General features: G+C 38.7%; 1 protein-coding gene across 11 annotated transcripts in view; it reads left to right on the forward strand.

Moving 5' to 3' along the window:
- Positions 1–20,397, forward strand: part of LOC128107397 (zinc finger protein 182) — a 75,693-nt gene that overhangs the window by 36,456 nt on the left and 18,840 nt on the right. For 2 of the 11 annotated variants that reach the window (XM_052739956.1, XM_052740785.1), the window contains exons 3-4: positions 12,608–12,646; positions 13,159–13,853. The exons of 7 other annotated variants lie outside the window; for them this stretch is intronic. The gene's annotated coding sequence lies outside the window, so the exon portion shown is untranslated. Of the gene's footprint in view, positions 1–12,607; positions 13,854–20,397 lie in introns of those variants that run through there. 2 more of the 11 variants (XM_052739353.1, XM_052738563.1) reach the window with 2 other exon arrangements.

A 20,397-nucleotide genomic window follows, 5' to 3' on the forward strand; every position in this document is an offset into this window, starting at 1 on the left:
TGCATACCACCATACTGAGCTTTGACCGTATTTTTATACACTTTTTTGGTTTTTAGAGACACGGTTTCTTTGTGTAGCCCTGGCTGTCCTAGAACTAGCTCTGTACACCAGGCTAGCCTCAAACTCACAGAGATCCACCTGCCTCTATCTCCTGGGTGCTGGGGATTAAAGGTGTGTACCACCACCACCCAGCACACTTTTATATTTTGTATATGACTTAAAGCTTGTTTATTTGGTCCTCATTACATGTATAAATTACCTTAGGGATAACTACATTTTTGTGACATTGTGTCATTCTGTGATGTGTTTCTCAGTCATGATGTTAGAGGATATAATTCCTGCAAGAGACTACCCTCACTTCTCAAACTGAAATTAAGGAGTACCAAAACCACTGTTGGATTTGATGATTCACTGGGTATGTCAGAACTCACAGAAAGCTGTTACATGCACAGTACTGACTTAATGTATGAAAGCTTACTAATTGGAATGAGCTATGGCAAGAAGCACTTAGGGAAGGGTCTAAAGAAGTACCACATGCAGAGGTCCTATTTCCTTCTCCTTGTCGAGTCAGAACACTACTTTTGACAGCACTATATATAGCACTCGGGAAATATTGCCCATTAGGAAAGCTTGGATGTGTTTCAGAGTTCAGAATCTTTATTATGCCTTCATTAGGTAGGCATACTTGATTGTTCCTGTGGCTGGTCCCTACCTCCAGCCCTTTTGGTAATGACCGAAAGCCTCCAGCCTAATACAAACAAAGACACTCCTATGGTCATGAAATCTTAAAAATTACCTCCATAAATCCAGGGACCAAAGCCAAACAGCATTTTGAAAAGATTAAATTATTTTTACTATGTACTATTTAAAAAGGAATGTCATCATCATTTGTGTTTAGATATCTAAGGTGTTTTTCAAGTTTTCATCATATAGATTTTTCACATTTCTTTGAAATATCTCTAAATATTTTTCCTTCCTTGTTGCTGTTTTTCTTCTGCTAATATAATTTAACTAGCATTTCTTTGCATATATGAAAATTATTGATTATACTTACATGGTGTTTTTCTAAATTTTTCAAATAATTGTTTAGTTTTACTGTTGATTCTTCATTTTTCAGATATCCTCTCATACTGGTTGCAAGTAGAGTTTTATTTATTTTTACTTCTACTCTTTTTTGTTTTCTCATACTTAATTGCGTTAGCTAATCCCTACAATACCATGTGTCATAGCAATGGTGACTGTGTATTTTGCTTTGTCTAGACGTCAGTGGAATTTTCCCATTAAGTATAATATTGACATCAGGATTGACTTATACCTTTAACTGCCTACCTTCCTTGAAAAGTCATAGATTGAATGTTGTCTTAGGGCTTATATTGCTGTGATAAAATACCATGACCAAAAGCAATTTAGGAAGGAAAGGGTTTTTTGCATCTTATACTTCCATATCAGTCTATCATCAAAGGGAAATCAGAGCAGAAATTCAAGACAGGAACCTCGAGGCATGAACGGAAGCAGAGGCCTTATAGGAGTGCTGTTTACTGGCTTGTTCCTCATGGCTTGCTCAGCCTGCTTTCTTATAGCACCCAGGACCACCAGCCCAGGGATAGCACTACCCACAATGGTCTGGGCCCTCCCCCATCAGTCATCAAGTATCAAACAAGAAAATACCCACAGGCTTGCCTACAGGCCAGTCTTATGGAAGCATTTTCTCAATTGAGATTCCTTTTTCCCAGATGATTGTAACTTGTGAAATCATGAAACTAGCTAATACACATGTAAATAACCCTTGGTTATAGTAAGTAAATTACCCTAAATTCTAATATTTTGAGGGGTGTTTTTAAAACAGGAAATGGCTGTTAAATTTGTTTCAGTGTTTTCTTTTTTAAAAAGAAGGGTGGCAGGGGTGGGAGGCTGGAGAGATTGCTCAGTGGTTAAGAGCACTGGCCACTCTGACCATTCTTCCAGGGGACCTGGATTCAATCCCCAGCACCCACATGGAAATTAACAACTGTAACTCTAGTTCCAGGGGATGTGGAATCCTCACACACACATGTTGGCAAAACCCTAATGTACTTTAAAACAAAACAAAAGGGGCTGGAGAGATGGCTCAGTGGTTAAGAACGCCGGCTGCTCTTCCAGAGGTCCTGAGTTCAATTCCCAGCAACCACATGGTGACTAACAACCACTTGAAATGAGATCTGGTGCCCTCTTCTGGCCTGCAGGGACACATGCAGGCATAATACTGTATACAAAATAAATAAATAAATCCTTAAAAAAATTTAAAAAAAAATATTAAAAAAAAAAAAAAAGACTTTAAGGGGCTGGAGAGATGGCTCAGTGGTTAAGAGCACTGGCTGCTTTTCCAGAGGTCCTGAGTTCACATGGTGGCTCACAACCATCTGTAGTGAGATCTGGTGCCCCCTTCTGGCACAAAGCTGTACATGCACATAGAGCACATATACATAAAATAAACAAATCTTTTTTAAAAAAAAAAGATGGGGTAGGGGATGTATACATGCCATAGCATGTGTTTGGAGGTCAGAGGAAAAATTGTGGGGGTTGGTTCTCTCCTTCTCCAATGTGGTTTCTAAGGCTAAAGTCAGATCATCAGTCTTGATGGAAAGAGCCTTTATCTACTGAGCCATTTTATCTTTTCATTTCTTAAAAAAGTTAAGAATTACTATTATGGGAGGAGGTATATGTCACAGCACACATGGAAAGGTGAGAGGACAACTTTTAGAGTCAACTCCCTCCTACCTTTATATGGGTTCCAGGGATTGAACTCAGGTCACCAGGTTTCTGTGGCAAAGATGTTACTCTCTAAGCCAATTTCAGCATTTTTTTGTACTAAGATTTTAAAATTAATCTTACAAATTTTCTCTTATCTATTTGTGATGGTGAGGATCAAACACAGTGCCTTGCACATGTTGTCTTAGTCAGTATTCTGTTGTTATGAAGAACACCATAGCCATGGCAACTCATATAAAGGAAAGCATTTAATAAGTTTCAGAAGTTTAGTTTATTGCCATCATGGTGGGAAGCATGATAGCACACAGGCAGAAATGGTGCTGGAGAGGTAGCTGAGAGGTCTATATCTGGATCCACAGGCAGCAGGAAGAGAGAGACACTGGGCCTTGCTTAGGCTTTTGAAACCTCAAAGCCCACTCCCAGTGGCACACTTCCTCCAACAAGGCCACACTCCTATTCCGTTTCAAGTAGTGCCACTCCCTGATGACCAAGAATTTCTATGGGGGCCATTCTTATTTAAACCACATTCATGCTAAGCAATCACTCTACCATAGAGCTATACTTTCAGACACTTCTCATTTAAATGGTGAATTATACTAATGAATTTTTCTTTTATTGGGCCATCATTGTAGTCCTAGAATAAATAGGTATAGATGTTGTGTTGTATATTTATTGATTGGGAATGGGCACCTCATGGTTGGTTGTTCTCTCATTGTGGCTTTCTGTAATGGTCTCTATCTTTTGCAAAAAGAAGCTTCTTTGATGAGGAATGAGAGGCTATACTTATCTGTGGGTAGAAGAGTAAATATTTATAATGCAGTTAGGGATTATACTGGTTTAGAGAAGTAACTAGGTTTTCCTCTGCGGTCCATGGCCTCACCAGCCACTAGTAGTGAGCCAGGTTTACAGAACCAGGTATGAATTCCCTCTTTTTGAGCAGGCCTTAAGTCCAATTGAATGGCTGTTCGTTATTCCCAGGATATTAGTGCCACTATTGTACCTTTAGGGATGTCTTGCTCTCCTGATCATTGTTGTGGTATGTAGGTATTACAGCTAGAATGCATGTTTTCCTTTGGCAGCTTGCATAGCTCCTTCCAGTATTATGAGAGTTAGCCCTCAGGAAGGAGGTTTCCAGACAAAACCCAGCTCTATTCTTCCAAGTCCTGTATGGTATCTTTAGCCATAGAGTCTAATTTTAATTTCTGGGAGACAATCAAGGACAAAGACAGTAGCCTATATTATTTTAGAGGTCTCAAACTTCTCTGACCAACAACTTGGAAACTCCCTTGCCTGGCACTGGGATTTTTGTTAGTCTATTACTTTTAGGGAGAGCATTGTTACCACAAGTGGCATAACTTTATTTAAACTGTGTACATATTTTTAAACTATATATATATATATATACACATATACGCACACTTACACATATTATCGATATGTAATTTTAGGTAAATAGAAAATGATTCCCTGTGGCTTTTTCAAAATTACTTAGTGGTATTTATCTTTCCTCCTTCCTTCTCCCTCTGTATTGCCCTCCCTCCCACCTCCCCTGTTGAAATGCCCTCCCCCATTTTTCCCATTTCGCTCTTCATAGCACAAGTGTCCTCCTACTTCCCTGTCTAGAGCTTCTACTCCCCTAACTGCCTTGTACTTTCTTACTTTCCTGTTATCTAGATTAATTCTAGGTTATATACTCACATCTAAAGATTGGGAGCTATGGTCCACAACTAAGAGAGAACATGAGGTCCTTCTCTACCTGGGTCTATGTTACCTCACTCTATATATTTTCTAGTTCCATCCATTTACCTGCAATTTTATGGTTTCATTTTTATTACATGTGAATAGTACACACACAAACAAACACACACACACACACACACACACACACACACACACACACATCACATCAAAATTCATTTATCTGTTGAAGAACATTTATGTTGTTTCCATTTCCCAAATATTGTGAATAGAGGCACAGCTGAGCAAGTATCTGTGGAGTAGGATGTCAAGTGCTTCGGACATATACCAAAGAGTAGTATAGCTGAGGCATATTATAGATTTATTTTTAGCTTTTTTAGAATTCTCCACACTGATTTCCAGAGTGAATACATCAGTTTGCAATCCCACCAACAGTGAATTAGGATTCTCTTTCTGCCACATCCTTGCCAGCATTTGTTGTCAATTTTTTTCTTGATCTTACACATTCTGACTATGGTAAGGTGAAATCTCAATGTAGTTTTAATTTGTATTTCCATAATTGCTAAGGATGTTAAATGCTTGAGAAATTTCTTAGCCATATTTATTTCTTCTGTTGGGAACTCTCTGTTTAGATTCATAGGGCATTTTCTTTTAAATTTTCCATGTGTTTCTTAACTTTTGTTTTAGTTCTTTATATATTTTGATACTAATTTTGTCAGACATTTAACTGGCAAAGTTTCATTCCCACTCTGTGGGCTTCTTCCTTACTTGATTGTTTCCATTAATATACAGAAGCAATTTAGTTTTATGAGGTCCCACCTCTCAGTTGTTGACCTTAATTTGGGGGCAAATTGAGTCCTATTCGGAAAGTCCTTTACTACACCTATATCTTCTAGGGTACCGCCTATATTATCTTCTAGGAGCTTCAACATTTCAGGTTTCATATTGAGATCTTTGGTCCATTTGCAGTTGATTTTTTGAAGGATGATAGTTGTAAATCTAATTTCATTTTCTACACTGGACTTCTAGATTTTCCAACACTATTTGTTATCTTTTGTCCAGTATGTATTTTTGGCATCTTTGTCAAATATCAAGTGGCTATAGTTACATGCACTCATGTTTGGGTCTTCTGTTTTGTTCCATTGATCTTCATGTCTATTTTTGTGCCAGTACAATGCTGTTTTTATTAGTAAAGCTCTGTAATGTATCTGGAAATCTGGAATGGTAATCTCTCCAGAATTGTTTTTTGTTGCTTTATGGTTGTGTTCTCCCACCCCTCAGGATTGTTTTGGCTATCCTGGATCTTTGGTGGCTCCATATTTTAGGACTTTTATTTCTGCGAAGAATGTTGTGGGGTATTTTGATTTGGAATAGCATTGAATCTGTAAATTGCTTTTGGTAGAATGGTCATTTTTACATAATTCTACTAACCCATGAGCATGGTAGGTCTTTCTATCTTCTAGTTCCTTCCTCAGTCTGTTTCTTTGGAGATTTGAAGTTTTCATTGTAGTGGTTTTTAATCTCTTTAGTTAGGTTAATTCCTAGATATTTTTGAGGCTAGTATGAATGGGAGTGTGTCCATGATCACTTTCTCACTGTTGTTGGTATGTAGAAAGGCTTCTGAATTTTGTAAATTGATTTTGTACTCTGCCACTTAGCTGACATTGTTGAACATTTCTAGATGTTTTCTAGTAGAATTTTTGGGATCTCTTATGTATATCATCTTACTTATACATCATCTGCAAATAGGAATAATTTGATTTCTCTTTCCCTATTCGTATCCTTTTAATTTACTTCTCTTGGTTTATTCCTCCAACTAGTGCTTTGAGTACTATATTGAAAAGCAGTAGAGATAGTGGACAGCCTTGTCTCATTCCTTATTTAAATGGAATTGCTTCGTGTTTTTCTCCATTTGGGATAATGTTGGCTGTGGGTTTGTTTTATATATATAGCCTTGATTATGTGAAGTTATGTTCCTTTAAGTTCTACTCTCCTAGGACTTTTATCATGAAAAAATGCTGGGTTTTGTCAGTGGCCTTTTCTGTATCTATTGTGTTGTTCATGTGATTTTTGTCAATTCCATTTATTGACCTGGAACTCACTATGTAGGCCAGGCTAACCTTGACCTCAGAGATCAGCCTGCTTCTAGCTCCTACATGCTGGGATTAAAGGTGTGCACCACCATGCCTGGTGCAAAAGGCTTTTATTTCTTATGGGTCTGCTTAGTTGTTGGTCTCTATTTGGTCTGACTTTGGCTTAGATTAATCTAGACATTTGTCCATTTCTTTTAGATTGTCTAAAGAAAGTGAGGTTTTTTTTTAATATTCTCCTATATTACTCATCTATGCCTTTTCGAAGATTTGGCCTATTCACAGTGCCCTATAGTTTTAGTTTCTTCTGCTATTATTAATTATTATTATTATTATTATTATTAATATGTAGTTTGATCATGTTGTGGATGGGAATTATTTGGATGTGTTTCATCTTTTTAAATGTATTTAGACTTAATTTGTGTTGTAAAATACCTGAAAAATGTTCCATGTGGCTCAGCTAACATAATACAAGAAACTCTTACAAGGACTTTCTGCTAAAATTTCAGAACTCTGGCATTATTTTTCTTTGTAATCAGATTGGTGACTACCCTAATTGTCATCATAGAGCCTTCATCCAGTGACTGATGGAAACAGATGCAGAGATCCACAGCTAGGCACTGGGCAGAGCTCTGGGAGTCCAGTCAAAGAGAGGGAGGAGGGATTGTATGAGCAGGGGGTGGGGGTAGGATATGTGGGGGCAGTTTTCAAGATCATGATGGGGAAATCCACAGAGGCAGCTGACCCGACCTAGTGGGAGCTCATGGACTCTGGACTGATGGCTGGAGACCTGCATGGGACTGAACTAGGCCCTCTGAATGTAGATCACAGTTATGTGGCATGGTCTGTTTGTAGTCCCTTGGCAGTGGAACCAGGATTTATCCTTGGTGCATGAACCAGCGTTTTGGAGCCCGTTCCCTTTGGTGGGATACCTTGCTCAGCTTTGTTACAGGGAGCAAGGGCTTGGTCCAGCCTCAATTTGATGTGCCAGAATTTGTTGACTCCCCATGGGAGACCTTACCCTCTTTGAGGAGTGAATGGGGGTGGGGTAGGGGGTAGGTGGGGGGGAGTGGGAGGAGGGGAAGGAGGGGGAACTGTGGTTGGTATTTAAATTTTAAAAAATTAAAAAGGAATAGCTTTCCCAGTCCTTTTCTTATGACTAATGAAAGCAGCATTTGAAATGAATACAAGAGTATAAGGCAAATTAATAACTTGAAGAAAGGGTGTGGGACAGAAGATGACATCCAAGCATATAACATATAACCGAATGCCTATAGCCAGAGGGAAACAGTTTGAAGTGAGGATATTCAGAAACATCCATGTACAGAGAATCTAGAAAGCCAATATGGCCAGGACTAGACATATACAAGTCTAATCTCTTACCTCAGGCTAGCTCACAGAATCAGTACAAGTATAGCTGAATGTTATAGTAGCATCCTAGTGCAGAAGCAATCAGTAAAACTACCAGAGGTGGTTTGGTTTTGGTTTGTTGCCTTCTTGGTTTGTTGTTGTTGTTGTTGTCATTGTTTTTATTGTTTTCTTAATGTTCAAGAAACTAGTATCTGGTCCAAAGGCATAAACAGGATAAAAGTGAAAGGATGAAAAAAACATGTTCCATGGAAGTAGATAACCTAAAAGATAACTGAGATGGCTATATTGAATACCAGACAAAAGAGACTTTAAGTCAAATACTTCCAAAGAGACAAATATATTGAAAAATGGTCAATTAATTATGAAGATAAAAATACATCTAAGCATATATAAAACAAACACTGTATCCCCAAATATATAAAGCAAAATAGTTGAACAAGTGTCCTTATGGTATGATTGATCGCTGGGTCTTGAGGTAGATTGATTACCAATTTTCTGAGAAACCTCCATACTGATTTCCAAAGTGACTGTACAAGTTTGCACTCCCACCAGCAGTGGAGGAATGTTCCCCTTACACCACATCTTCTCCAACATAAGGTGTCATTAGTGTTTTCGATCTTAACCATTCTAACAGGTGTAAGATGGTATCTCAAAGTCATTTTGATTTGCATTTCCCTGATGACTAAGAATGTTGAGCAATTCCTTAAGTGTCTTTTGGCCATTTGAGATTCTCCTTTTAAGAATTCTCTGTTTAGATCTGCACCTAATTTTTTTATTGGGTTATTTGGTATATTGATGTCTAGTTTCTTGAGTTCTTTATATATTCTGGAGATCAGCCCTCTGTCAAATGTGGGGTTGGTGAAGATGTTTTCCCATTCTGTAGGCTGCTGTTTTTGTAAGAAAATTTGTTGCAACTCTGTGGCTTTGGTCCCAGGTTTCAGCACCAAAATGTGAGTTTTGCAACTCTGGGAAAAGGTGTCCTGATTACCTGAGGAGTCAGAGAACACCTTGAGTCTGAAGGCTGGAACTGCAAAGACAGCTCAGCCCTGGAGGGCAAGGTATCCTGGACACCTCAAACCACTCAGAACAGCTCTGCCCTGGAGGTTTCCCAGACACCTGGAGCTGTTTAGCACAGCTCTGATGGCTGGAACTACAAGGAGACAGTTCAGCCCTGGAAGAGAAGTTTTTCTGACTGCTCAGGAGAGTCATGCCTGGAACTGCTTCATCAGGAAAGGGTATCCTGACAATTTAGGAATGGAACTGCTTCAGCAGGGAAAGGTATCCTGACTGTTAGGGAAAGTCAGGCAATACCTGGTATGATGGGGGATGGTTTCACTGCAAGATATAGCAATCCTGCTCCTCTCCTGGAGTGCCGCTAGAGCTGAGGTTGCTCAGCCCCCACATAAGGGGGCTTCCTAGCAGAGCTCTGCTTCTCCAGCCTGAGAAATTGCAAAAATGTAGCAATCTCCTCCGGCTCAGGAGAAAAGTGTTACTTTTTCAGCTCTCTCTTGCTCTGTCCACTGAGGGACGTCTCAGCAAGGTTCTTCTGTTCAGCTCCCCCTTGCTCAGTCCACTATGAGACAACTCAGCAAGGTTCTTCTGTGTGCCAGTGAATGAAGGTCTTCACAACCAAAACTTTTGAGAGATTTATTTGAGAAGGAGGAGTCCATGAGAGTAGCTGCCTCAACCAGGGTGGAGAGAACAGCTCTCAACTGACCAGGCAGGGTGGTTTATATAGGATGTCTTGGGGGTGGAGTCAACCAGTGATTGGTTAGTTTTTTTCTGCCCAGGGATTGGCCAGTTTTGTGGACTAGGGACAGAGGTGGCCCTGATTTCAGGGCCAAACTGTGTTTCTTTCACTGGCCTTATTTAGCTTTTTGACACTACCTCTAAGACCAGGGTACATTTCTTTTTTTATGTATAAAGAAGTGGATTTATTAGAATGTCTCACAAACTGTGGTTAAGGCACACCATTGGAAATTTGAAGAATTCAGTAGCTCTTTCGTTCATGAAGCTGTATATCTCTGCTTGTCTTCAGTATATACCACACGTCTAAGTAGGCTCTAATGCTGGTAAAGGAATGAACTTGGTAGCCAGACCTAGGGCAAGCAGGCAAAGGGAAAGCTTTCTCCTTCAGTGTCCTTTATATATGTAGGCTGCCACCAGAAGTTATTATGTTCAGGATTAAAGGTGGAGCTTGTACTTTGTTTGATTTTTTTTATGTTTTTGAAACTTGATTTATCTATGTAGCCCTGGAACTCATTCTGTAGACCAGGCTGGGCTCAAAGTCAGAAACCCCAAGTGATTCTACCTCCTCAGTGCTGGGCTTAATTGTGTGCACAGACACTAAGCAGCTAAAGGTGGATATCACATCAAATGATCTAGATTAAAGATGGGTCTTTAATTTCAAAACCTTTCAAAAATCCCTCACAGATGTACTGAACTATTTTGGTTTTAGTTAATTGTAGAGGTAGTCAGTTTGACTACCAAAAATAGCCATCACAATATCCAAGACAGAAGAAAGGAGAAAAATTTCCTACCTGCAGGAGGATGGTAGAGTATGGAATGTTTTTCCAATGCTTTTTCTAAGCAAAGGAAGCATGTAGATTTTACATAGGGAATCTGGACATAGTCATATAGAGTTCTCCATATTCCTAAGCAGGTTAGGTTAACCAATCCATTTCTGAACATGATCACAATTTAACAGTGGAGACACTTAGAGGAATTTATACATAAAATCATGCAGAGCCATATATAAATTATAAAAAATGATGGAAAAGAATGCCTCTGGGTTATTTATATTGTACCATAAGGCAGGGCACATTTCTTTCACTGACTCTGATTCTGGGAACCAAGAGTGTTATTTTGGCACTAGTTTCAGAGTCAGGGCATGTTTCCTGGGTTCTGGGTTTGGGAATAAAGTGTTCATTTCTATGGCTCAGGTCCCAAACCCAGGCTGTGTTTCTTTCCCTGGTCCTGGGCCCCAGGGCCAGGATTCTACTGTCCTGCTCTGTGATTGGTTGGTTTCACAAGTCAGTTGGCCAGGAGCAGAGATGGCTCTGATTTGAGCCAAACTGTTTCTTTCACTGGCCTTATCTGAGCCATCTTTTCCAAGTTCTGGGCTCCAGGGTCAGGGTGGGTTTCTTTAGCCAGCCTCTTTTCCCTACAGTTTTGTCTTCTTGACCATGTCCTTTGACTTACAGAAGTTTCTCCGTTTCAGATGGTCCCATTTGTTAATTGTTGTTCTCAGTGTCTGTGCTACTGGTGCTGTATTTAGGAAGTGGTCTCCTGTGCTAATGCATTCAAGGCTACTTTCCCACTTTCTCTTCTATCAGGTTCAGTGTAACTGGATTTATGTTGAGTCTTTGATCCACTTGGACTTGAGTTTTATGTATGGCAATAGATAGGGATCTGTTTGCATTCTTCTACTTGTCAACATCCACTTATACAAAGGGTAATGTTTCTCTGATTTCTTTCTTAGCCTACTCATCTAATTTGTATATAGGAGGACTACTGATTTTTTTTTTGAGTCAATCTTGTATCCTGCCACATTACTGAAGGTGTATATCAGCAGTAGGAGTTCCCTGGTAGAATTTTTGGGGTCACTTAATGTATACTATCATATCATCTGCAAAAAGCAAAAGTTTGACATCTTCCTTTCTGATTTGTATCCCCTTGGTCTCCTATAGTTATCTTACTGCTCTAGCTAGAACTTTGAGTACTGTATTGAGTAAATATGGAGAGAGTGGACAGCCTTGTCTTGTTCCTGATTTTAGTGAAATAGCTTTTGAGTTTCTCTGCATTTAGTTTGATGTTGGATGTCAGCTTGCTATATGTTGCTTTTATTATATTTAGGTATGTTCCTTGTATGCCTGGTCTCTCCAAGACTTTTATCATGAAGGGGTGTTGGATTTTGTCAAAGGCTTTTTCAGCATCTAATGAGATGATCATGTGGCTTTTTTTTTCTTTCAGGTTGTTTATATGGTGGATTACATTGACAGATTTTTGTATGTTGAACCATCCCTGCATCTCTGGGATGAAGCCTACTTGATCATGGTGGATGATTTTTTAAGGTGTTCTTGGATTCGATTTGCTAGTATTTTATTGAGTATTTTTGCATCAATGTTCATGAGGGAGATTGGTCTGTAATTCTCTTTCTTAGTTGCATCTTTGTGTGGTTTGGATATCAGGATAACTATAGTCTCATAAAAAGTTTGGAAATGTTCCTTCTGTTTCTATTGTGTGAAACAATTTAAGGAGTGTTGGTATTAGCTCTTCCTTGAAATTCTGGTAGACTTCAGTGCTGGAACCATCTGGCCTGGGGCTTTTTTTGGTTGGAAGTATTTTAATGACTACTTTTGCTTCCTTAGGGGTTATAGGTTTATTTAAGTTATTTATCTGGTCTTGATTTAATTTTGATATGTGGTACCTATCCAGAAAATTGTCCATTTCTTTTAGATTTTCCAATTTTGTGGAGTACAGGTTTTTGAAGTATGACCTGATGGTTCTGTGGGTTGCCTCAGTGTCTGTTGTTATGTTCCCCTTTTCATTTTTGATTTTATTAATTTGGATATTCCCTCTCTGCCTTTTGGTTAGTTTGGATAAGGATTTGTCTATCTTGTTGATTTTGTCAAAGAACCAACTGTTTGTTTCATTGATTCTTTGTATTGTTCTCTTTGTTTCTATTTTATTGATTTCAGCCCTCAATTTGATTATTTCCTGGTATCAATTCCTCCTGGGTGAGTTTACTTCTTTTTGTTCTAGAACTTTCAAGTGTACTGTTAAGTCATTACTGTGAAATTTCTCCAAATTCTTTATGTGGGCATTTAGTGCTATGAACTTTCCTCTTAGTACTGCTTTCATGGTGTCCCATACATTTGGGTATGCTGTGCATTCATTTTTCATTGAACTCTAGGAAGTCTTTAGTTTCTTTATATCTTCCTTGACCCAGTGGTGATTCATTTGAGCATTATTCAGTTTTCATCAGTTTGTAGATGTACCGTTCATCTAACAATGTAATGCAATTTTCTGATCCTTGAATGTTATTACCAACTATTAGGATATAAAGAAATGAAAGTTAGTAGTTAGATATTATAATAGAAATTGTAGTTATATTAGGTATGTTTTCAAGATTGAGTAGATATATTTTAGATAGACAGGTTATCTTCAAACCCTTCAGAGATCTACAGAATATGGCATTTAAAATGTTTTAATAACTTAGAAAATTTTTCTTTTTTGTTATGACTATGAGACATGTCGGCTCCTGGCAGTACCAATCTACTTCAGAGAAAATATGGGCACTGAAGAAACTGCATATGGAGTTAATTTTCATTGTGGCAAAAGTTAGCCACTGGACAACAAAGTATCCTCGAATCAACAGGACAAAATGGACAGACAGGACATAAAACAAAGGATTACTGATTCTTGCCAAAACAAGTGTGGTTATGGCTTTATCAAAAGGCATCTTCAGAGGCCAGGACAATATGGCACCATCCCTGAAGTGGCCTTTGCAATTCGAAAAAGGTACAGTGCCCTTTTCTTCGAAGGCAGCTGAACAGGCAGTGGGCCGATGGCCTCTGATGTGCAATGGAACAGCAGCTGAAACAGTTATTCTTGAAGAGTAACTAAGCTCACGCCTCTCAATAGTAGACTGGCATTTGATAGAGGGATATGGAGAAGAATGGGATGCTGAGATGAAGCCATATATACACAGCCAAGAAGAATGGACAGCTGAATTAAAAAACCATCAACAATTTCCAGAATTTAAAATCCTGAATCATGACATGACACTAGTGGAATTCAGGTGTTTCTGGTACATGGACTACTCTCACTCAATGTGAGGTTGAACTGTTGACCTTGTGTACATCCTACTTCACAAATGAGTCTGTCAGATATGCTAAGCCTATAGGCTGAAGATGATGCCCCAGCACTTCGGAGAAACCTCAGGTGACTGTCCAGACAGCTGTCTGTTTCTGTCAACTCACAAATTTTTTGGAAGTTGCTTATGTGCATTTCCTATTTTTATTTTTGTTAGCTAATATTATTTCCTTCTTGGGTCTCTGAGGGAGTTGAAGATTAGTTAGTTATAGTTGAAGGTTAGTTAGTTATAGTTGAAGATTAATTAGGATACATTTTGGACTTACCAAAATAGGATAGATAATGAAATTATTTTCTCTGAATTTGTCAAATACAAATGGACTAGACATTGTTTAGGTATTTATTACTTGTATATATTGTATATAGTTATTGTCCTTTTGTATATAGTTTTTCTTATATTAGTTATAAGCTTTTTCTTTTTTTTCCTTTTTATTAAAATAGAAAAGGGGAAATATGGTGATATTTTATTTGTATTAAAATGTTATTTGTATGTTAATAAATAAAGTTGCCCGGGGGTCAGAGCTATTAGCAAGCCATAGGAAAGCAGGGCAGTGGTAGCGTACGCTTGTAATTCCAGCACTTAGTAGGCAGAGCTGGGTAAGTCTCTGTGTGTTCAGGGATACAGCCATTATTGGATACACATGCCTTTAATCTTAATACCAATCATGGAAAACCTGGAGGCCTATACAGACAGGCTGTGAGGAGGCGGTCATGTGGTTGGGTTTACAACCAATGAGAAGGCAGGACAGGAACTCTATATAAAGACTTTAACACAGGGGTAGCTCTGGTTCGGAGAGGTAGGACCACTGCAGGAGGAAGGGTAAGGTTTTGGCTCTTGGCTCTGACCTCTTGGCTTTCTTCTTTGCATTGGTTCTGTGTTTATTGTTTGATGGGAAGGTTGGATACATCTACATGTAGACTTTCTGTAATTTGTGTTGTTGTTGAATTCTGACTTTTAAGGCCTAGTGGTCTGATAAAATACAGGAGGTTATTCTAATTTTTTGTATCTGTTGAGATTTGCTTTGTTGCCGAGTATGTGGTCAATTTTAGAGAAGGTTCTGTGGGTTGCTGAGAAGAAGGTATATTCTTTTTGTTTTGTTTTGCTTTGTTTTTGTTTTGTTGTTGTTGTTTTTCAAGACAGGGTTTTTCTGTGTAGCTTTGGCACCTTTCCTGGAAATCACTCTGTAGCCCAGGCTGGCCTCAAACTCACAGAGATTGGCCTGCCTCTGCCTCCCGAGTGCTGGGATTAAAGGCATGCACCACCACCACCACCACCACCACCACCACCACCACCACCACCCGGCAGTATATTCTTTTGTGTTTGGGTGGAATGTTCTGTAGATGTCTATTAAGTCCATTTGAGTCACAATGTCTGTTAGTATCCTTATTTCTCTGTTAAGTTTCTGTCTGGCTGACCTGTCCATTGGTGAGAGTGGAGTGTTGAAGTCTCCCACTATTAGTGTGTGGGGTTTGATGTGCGATTTAAGCTTTAGAAACCACATATATTTCTTTTACATATGTGGGTGCCTTTGTATTTGGAGCATAAATGTTCAGAATTGAGACTTCATTTGGTTTATTTTCCTGTGATGAATATGAAATGTCCTTCTCCATCTTTTGATTAATTTCAGCTTGACGTCTATTTTGTTAGATATTAGTATAGCTTGCTTCTTAGGTCCATTTGATTGGAAAATCTTTTCCCAACCCTTTACTCTGAGGTGATATCTGTCTTTGAAGTTGGGTGCAACAGAAGGATGGATCCTGTTTTCATACCCATTCTGTTAGCCTGTGTCTTTTTATAGGCAAGTTGAGTCCACTGATATTAAGAGATATTAATGACCAGTGATTGTTAATTCCTGTTATTTTTTGTTTGGGTGGTGGTAGTGGTGATAGTGTGTGTGTGTGTTTCCCTTCTTTGGGATTTGCTGGTGTGAGATTATCTATTGCCTGTGTTTTCGTGGGTACAGCTAACTTCTTCGGGTTAGAGTTTTTCTTCTAGTACTTTCTGTAGGGCTGGATTTGTGGATATGTATTGTTTAAACCTGGTTTTTGTCATAGAATATCTGTTTTTCTCTGTCTATGATTATTGTCTGCAAAACGTCTGTCCACGACCTTCTGGCTTTCAGACTCTCCTTTGAGAAGTTGAGTATAATTCTGATAGGTCTGTCTTTATATATTACTTGGCCTTTTCTCTTTGCAGCTCTTAATATTCTTTCTTTATTCTGTATGTTTAGTGTTTTGATTATTATATGTCAAGAGGACTTTTTTTTGGTCCAGTCTATTTGGTGTTTTGTAAGCTTCTTGTACCTTCATAGGCATGTTCTTTTTTAGGTTGGGAAAGTTTTCTTCTATGATTTTGTTGAATGTATTTTCTTTCCTTTGAGCTGGAATTCTTCTCCTTCTATCCCTTAGGTTTGGTCTTTTCATGGTGTCCCAGGTTTCCTGGATGTTTTGTGTTAAGAATTTGTTGGATTTAACATTTTCTTTGACTTACGAATCTATTTCCGCTATTGTATCTTCAATGCCTGAAATTCTCTCTTCCATCTCTTGTATCCTGTTGGTTATCCTTGCATCTGTAGTTCCTGTTCATTTACCCAGACTTTCCTTTTCCAGATATCCCTCAGTTTGTGTCTTCTTTATTGCCTCTATTTCAATTTTCAAGTCTTAAACTGTTTCCTTCACCTGTTTGATTATTTTTTTCTTGAGTTCTTGCCTTTCTTTAAGGGATTTATTGATTTCTTCCAATTTTTGTTTGTCTTTTCCTCCATTTCTTTAAGGGAATTTTTTCATTTTCTCTCTAAGGGCCTTTATCATCTTCATAAAGTTATTTTTAAGGTTGTTTTCTTCTGTTTCATCTGCATTGGGATGTTCAGGTCTTGCTGTTGTAGAACCACCAGGTTCTAGTCGTGCCATGTTGTTCTTTATGTTGTTGAATGTATTCTTACACTGTTGTCTACCCATCTGAATTGGGGTAACTCTAGGTATAGGTGTTGATTCTTCCTCCAATCAGTGCAGGTGGTATCTGTGCCTCCAGGGGTTGCTGATGCCACAGGGGATGGTTGGTCGGGGTGGAGGGGAGGATAATGGGTTCCATGGATTTGGGGGGTGGAGTGGGATTTGTAGGTTACAGGGTCCAGTGGGTGGCAGGGGTGGTAGAGCGGCCTTGCCTCAGGAATCTTACCTGCTGACACACACTACTTTTTTACTTGGGTTCTAGAGATTCAAACACCTTACCCACTTAACCTTCTCCCTACCCTACCCTGTAGTCTTTTAGAGTATTGCCCACTACTTTTCTACTCTGAATCAAAGTTAGGCAAAACAGAGACAACCACCTGGCACCAATTCTTCTGGTAGCCCCTAAATAGGTTAGGAATGGACACATCTATTAATAATGTCTTCTCTGCTCCCTCTAACACCTGGGACTTGGTAAGCACAGGCTACTACTACTAGTAGTCATCAGTAGGGGTAGAACAAGGACAAAGGTGAGCAAACTATGCTGTAAAGCTTTCCCAAGCCTTTGTGTTGCTTTTTTCTTTGTACCATCTTTGTGTGTTTGCTGCAAACCTGTCACTTTTGCCAGGGTTATATTTGGTTTGGTCTCTTCTTATTTTTAAAAATTTAATGCATTTATTTATTTATTCAGAGAGAGAGAGAGAGAGAGAGAGAGAGAGAGAGAGAGAGAGAGAGAGAACCACCCCCTACCCAGGCATGGAGGTACGAGGACAACTTATGGGAGTCAGCTCTCTTCTTCCACCATATGAGTGGGTCCTGGGATGGAACTCATACTGTTAGTCTTGGTTGTAAGAGCCTTTACCTGCTGAGCCTTTAACTGTCCTCTTGTTTGTTTTTGTTTGTTTGTTTGTTTGTTTCTGTGAGAATGAGATCTTAGAGTTACCTACTTTTTTGTTTTGATGTCATCATTGTGGGGTGAATTTTTTTGTCACCTGGAATGTTTTTAGAGAGGTTCAGTGCTGGGGATTGAACTTAGGTTTCTACTACTGAGCTATATCCCTAGCCTGGTCACAAAATGTCTTATTTTCCATTGTTCTTAAGAAAGTTTTGAGTGGATAGCCACTGTTTTTGTTGATTTGTAAGGAGATCCTAGGATTCAAGTGGTCTCCATGATGTTTAGTTCAAAATCTGACAGAGAAGTCCAATGCAGTAGCTTCAGTGAATGACTTTTGCTTTGGGTACTACTGAGAGGGATTTTGTATATACTAACTTGGTTTTGTTTTATCCCATTCTTCCTCTCACATTGCATTCATTATTTTTCTTGTTGCTGTGACAAAATACCTGGCAAAAGCAGCTTAATATATAAGGCTTTGTTCTGGGTCATAGTTTCAGAGTGTCAAAGTCCACAGTGGAGTTTATTTGCGATATGGGTGTGTGCTAGAGGCAGCCAGAGCAGGGGGTGGAGAACACAGGCCAGCACCAGAACTGGAAGCAGATATTAGCCTTCAGAGCCCTACCTTCTAATAACCTTCCACAAATACCATTTCCTAAAGGCTCCACAACCTCCTAAAACAGTGCCACCAGCTAAGGAACAAAAGCATTGTGGGGTACATTTTTTATTTGAACCATAGCATGCATGACCTTAATTTCCCCCTTGTTTTTTTCCTGCCACTACCACATCTTCAAATCCTTCTTCATTCCTTTGTTTACATTTTTACCTTCAGAAGTAATGCTTTTCATTGTCACCTTGGGTTCTGCATATTTTTCCTACAGCTAGCAGTTCTTTGATATAGCAGATCAGTCTTTCGGTACTTTTATGCACATAGATGGCAAGGCACTGGGCATCTTTCTAAACATGATCATTTTATGCATTCTGCTCTGGCTTTTCAGACCCCTCTTGTATTTCTGAACAGTTCATGGCAAGAGTTTGAAAGACAACTGGGATAGATGTTTGTTTTTTGTTTGTTTGTTAGTTTGGGGTTTGTAGGTGATTAGAGCATTCTACAGTACTCTCTAATTTGTATTATACATTATACTGAAAGTATTGGTTATGAGTCGTCCTATGTGCTGTGTTGAGCAGTAAAGTTTATTAGGAAGTTTATGGAGAGATTTGAAGGATTTTTGGTAAGTTGGGTTTTTTCCAAATGCTGAAGTTTCAGCCCAAGCCTTTGTACATACTAGATAGGTGCTCTGCTAAAGAGCTGCATCCCAAGCCCCTATGTGGAAAGATTTGGATTTATACAAATGTATTTATTCTAGACTACCTGAAAGCTCCTTATTTTTAATTGTAAGAAGCTAAGATATAATTTACCTACAGGAAAATGGATCCTTTTAGTGTATAGTTATGTTAACCCATAGCTGTAAACCACCACCACAGTGGAGGCAAGAGTTCTGTTACTCCCTTTGTAGCCAGCCCCTGCTGCACCTGGTCCTCTAACTCCTGGTATATTTTCTATCTCTGCAGTTTTTAACTTTCCCATTAGTTACATAAGTGGAACTATACAACAAATAGCTGCTTGAGCTTGGCTTCTTTCATTTAGCACAGTACATTTACTATAGGTATTATCATCTATGTCATTAATTCCTTCATTTTTATTATTGAATAGTATGACATTATGTGGATTCAAGTTTGTTCATTTGCTGACGAAAAGTGCTTAGGTTATTTCATGTTTGGGTGAATAAAAAAATAAATGTTCATTTGTAAGCTTTTGGAGACTGTGTGACTTTCATTTCCCTGGGATAAATACACCTAGGAACCTTATTACTGGGTTGTTCAATAATATTCCTAACTTCGCAAACACTTGGAAAACTGTTTCCAAAGGCCTTTGCTCTTTCTGCCTTCATGTCTGTGACAACAGAGATCCAGCTGCTCCATATCTACACTACTTTATTGTGAGGTCTCCTATTCTCACAGATGTGTGGTGGTATCTCATTCATTGTGGTTTTAACTTGCAGTTCCCTGATGACTAATGATGTTGAACATTTTTTATGTATTTATTTGACATTTATATGTCTTGTTTGGTGATATATTCCCCTTTTTTGTTTTAATAGTTGTTTTTATATTTTCAGATAGTTCTTATTTGAGTTTTATACTCTCCAATAGTCTAATAGTACTTTTTATGTTATCAGATATCTGATCTGTAATATTTACTTCTATTCTGTGACTTGTCTTTTCATTATCTTTAAGAGTGAGTATCAGAAATGTTTGTGTTACTTGGTTCATCAGGATTTAAGGGACTTTTTCCCATACTTTTCCCCTACAAATACTATGGGTTTAGATACTACATTTAAGTCAGTGATGCATTTTGAGGTGTATTTTTTTATGCTGCAGTTATTTTAGAATCACTTGTTGGGATAATTTTCAGGAAAGTGGAGGGAGGAACTGAAGCAGAGACTATGGAAGAGTGCTCCTCATATGAAGCTTGCTCTTCCTGCCTTGCTCAGCTACCTTTCTCATACACCCAGGCCCACCTGCCTAAGGATGTTGCTGCCACAGTGGACTGGGCCCTCCCACATCAATTAACAATTAAGAAAATGTACCACAGATATACCTGTAGGTCAAATCTGATGGATGTAATTATTCAGTTGAGGTTCCTTTCCCTAGGTGACTCTAGTTTGTATCTAGTTGGCAAAACCTAACCAACACACACGTATTATAGTATAT

Source organism: Peromyscus californicus, unplaced genomic scaffold (genome assembly GCF_007827085.1).
Source record: "Peromyscus californicus insignis strain IS unplaced genomic scaffold, ASM782708v3 Scaffold_10__1_contigs__length_136768540, whole genome shotgun sequence".
Taxonomy (NCBI): domain Eukaryota; kingdom Metazoa; phylum Chordata; class Mammalia; order Rodentia; family Cricetidae; genus Peromyscus; species Peromyscus californicus.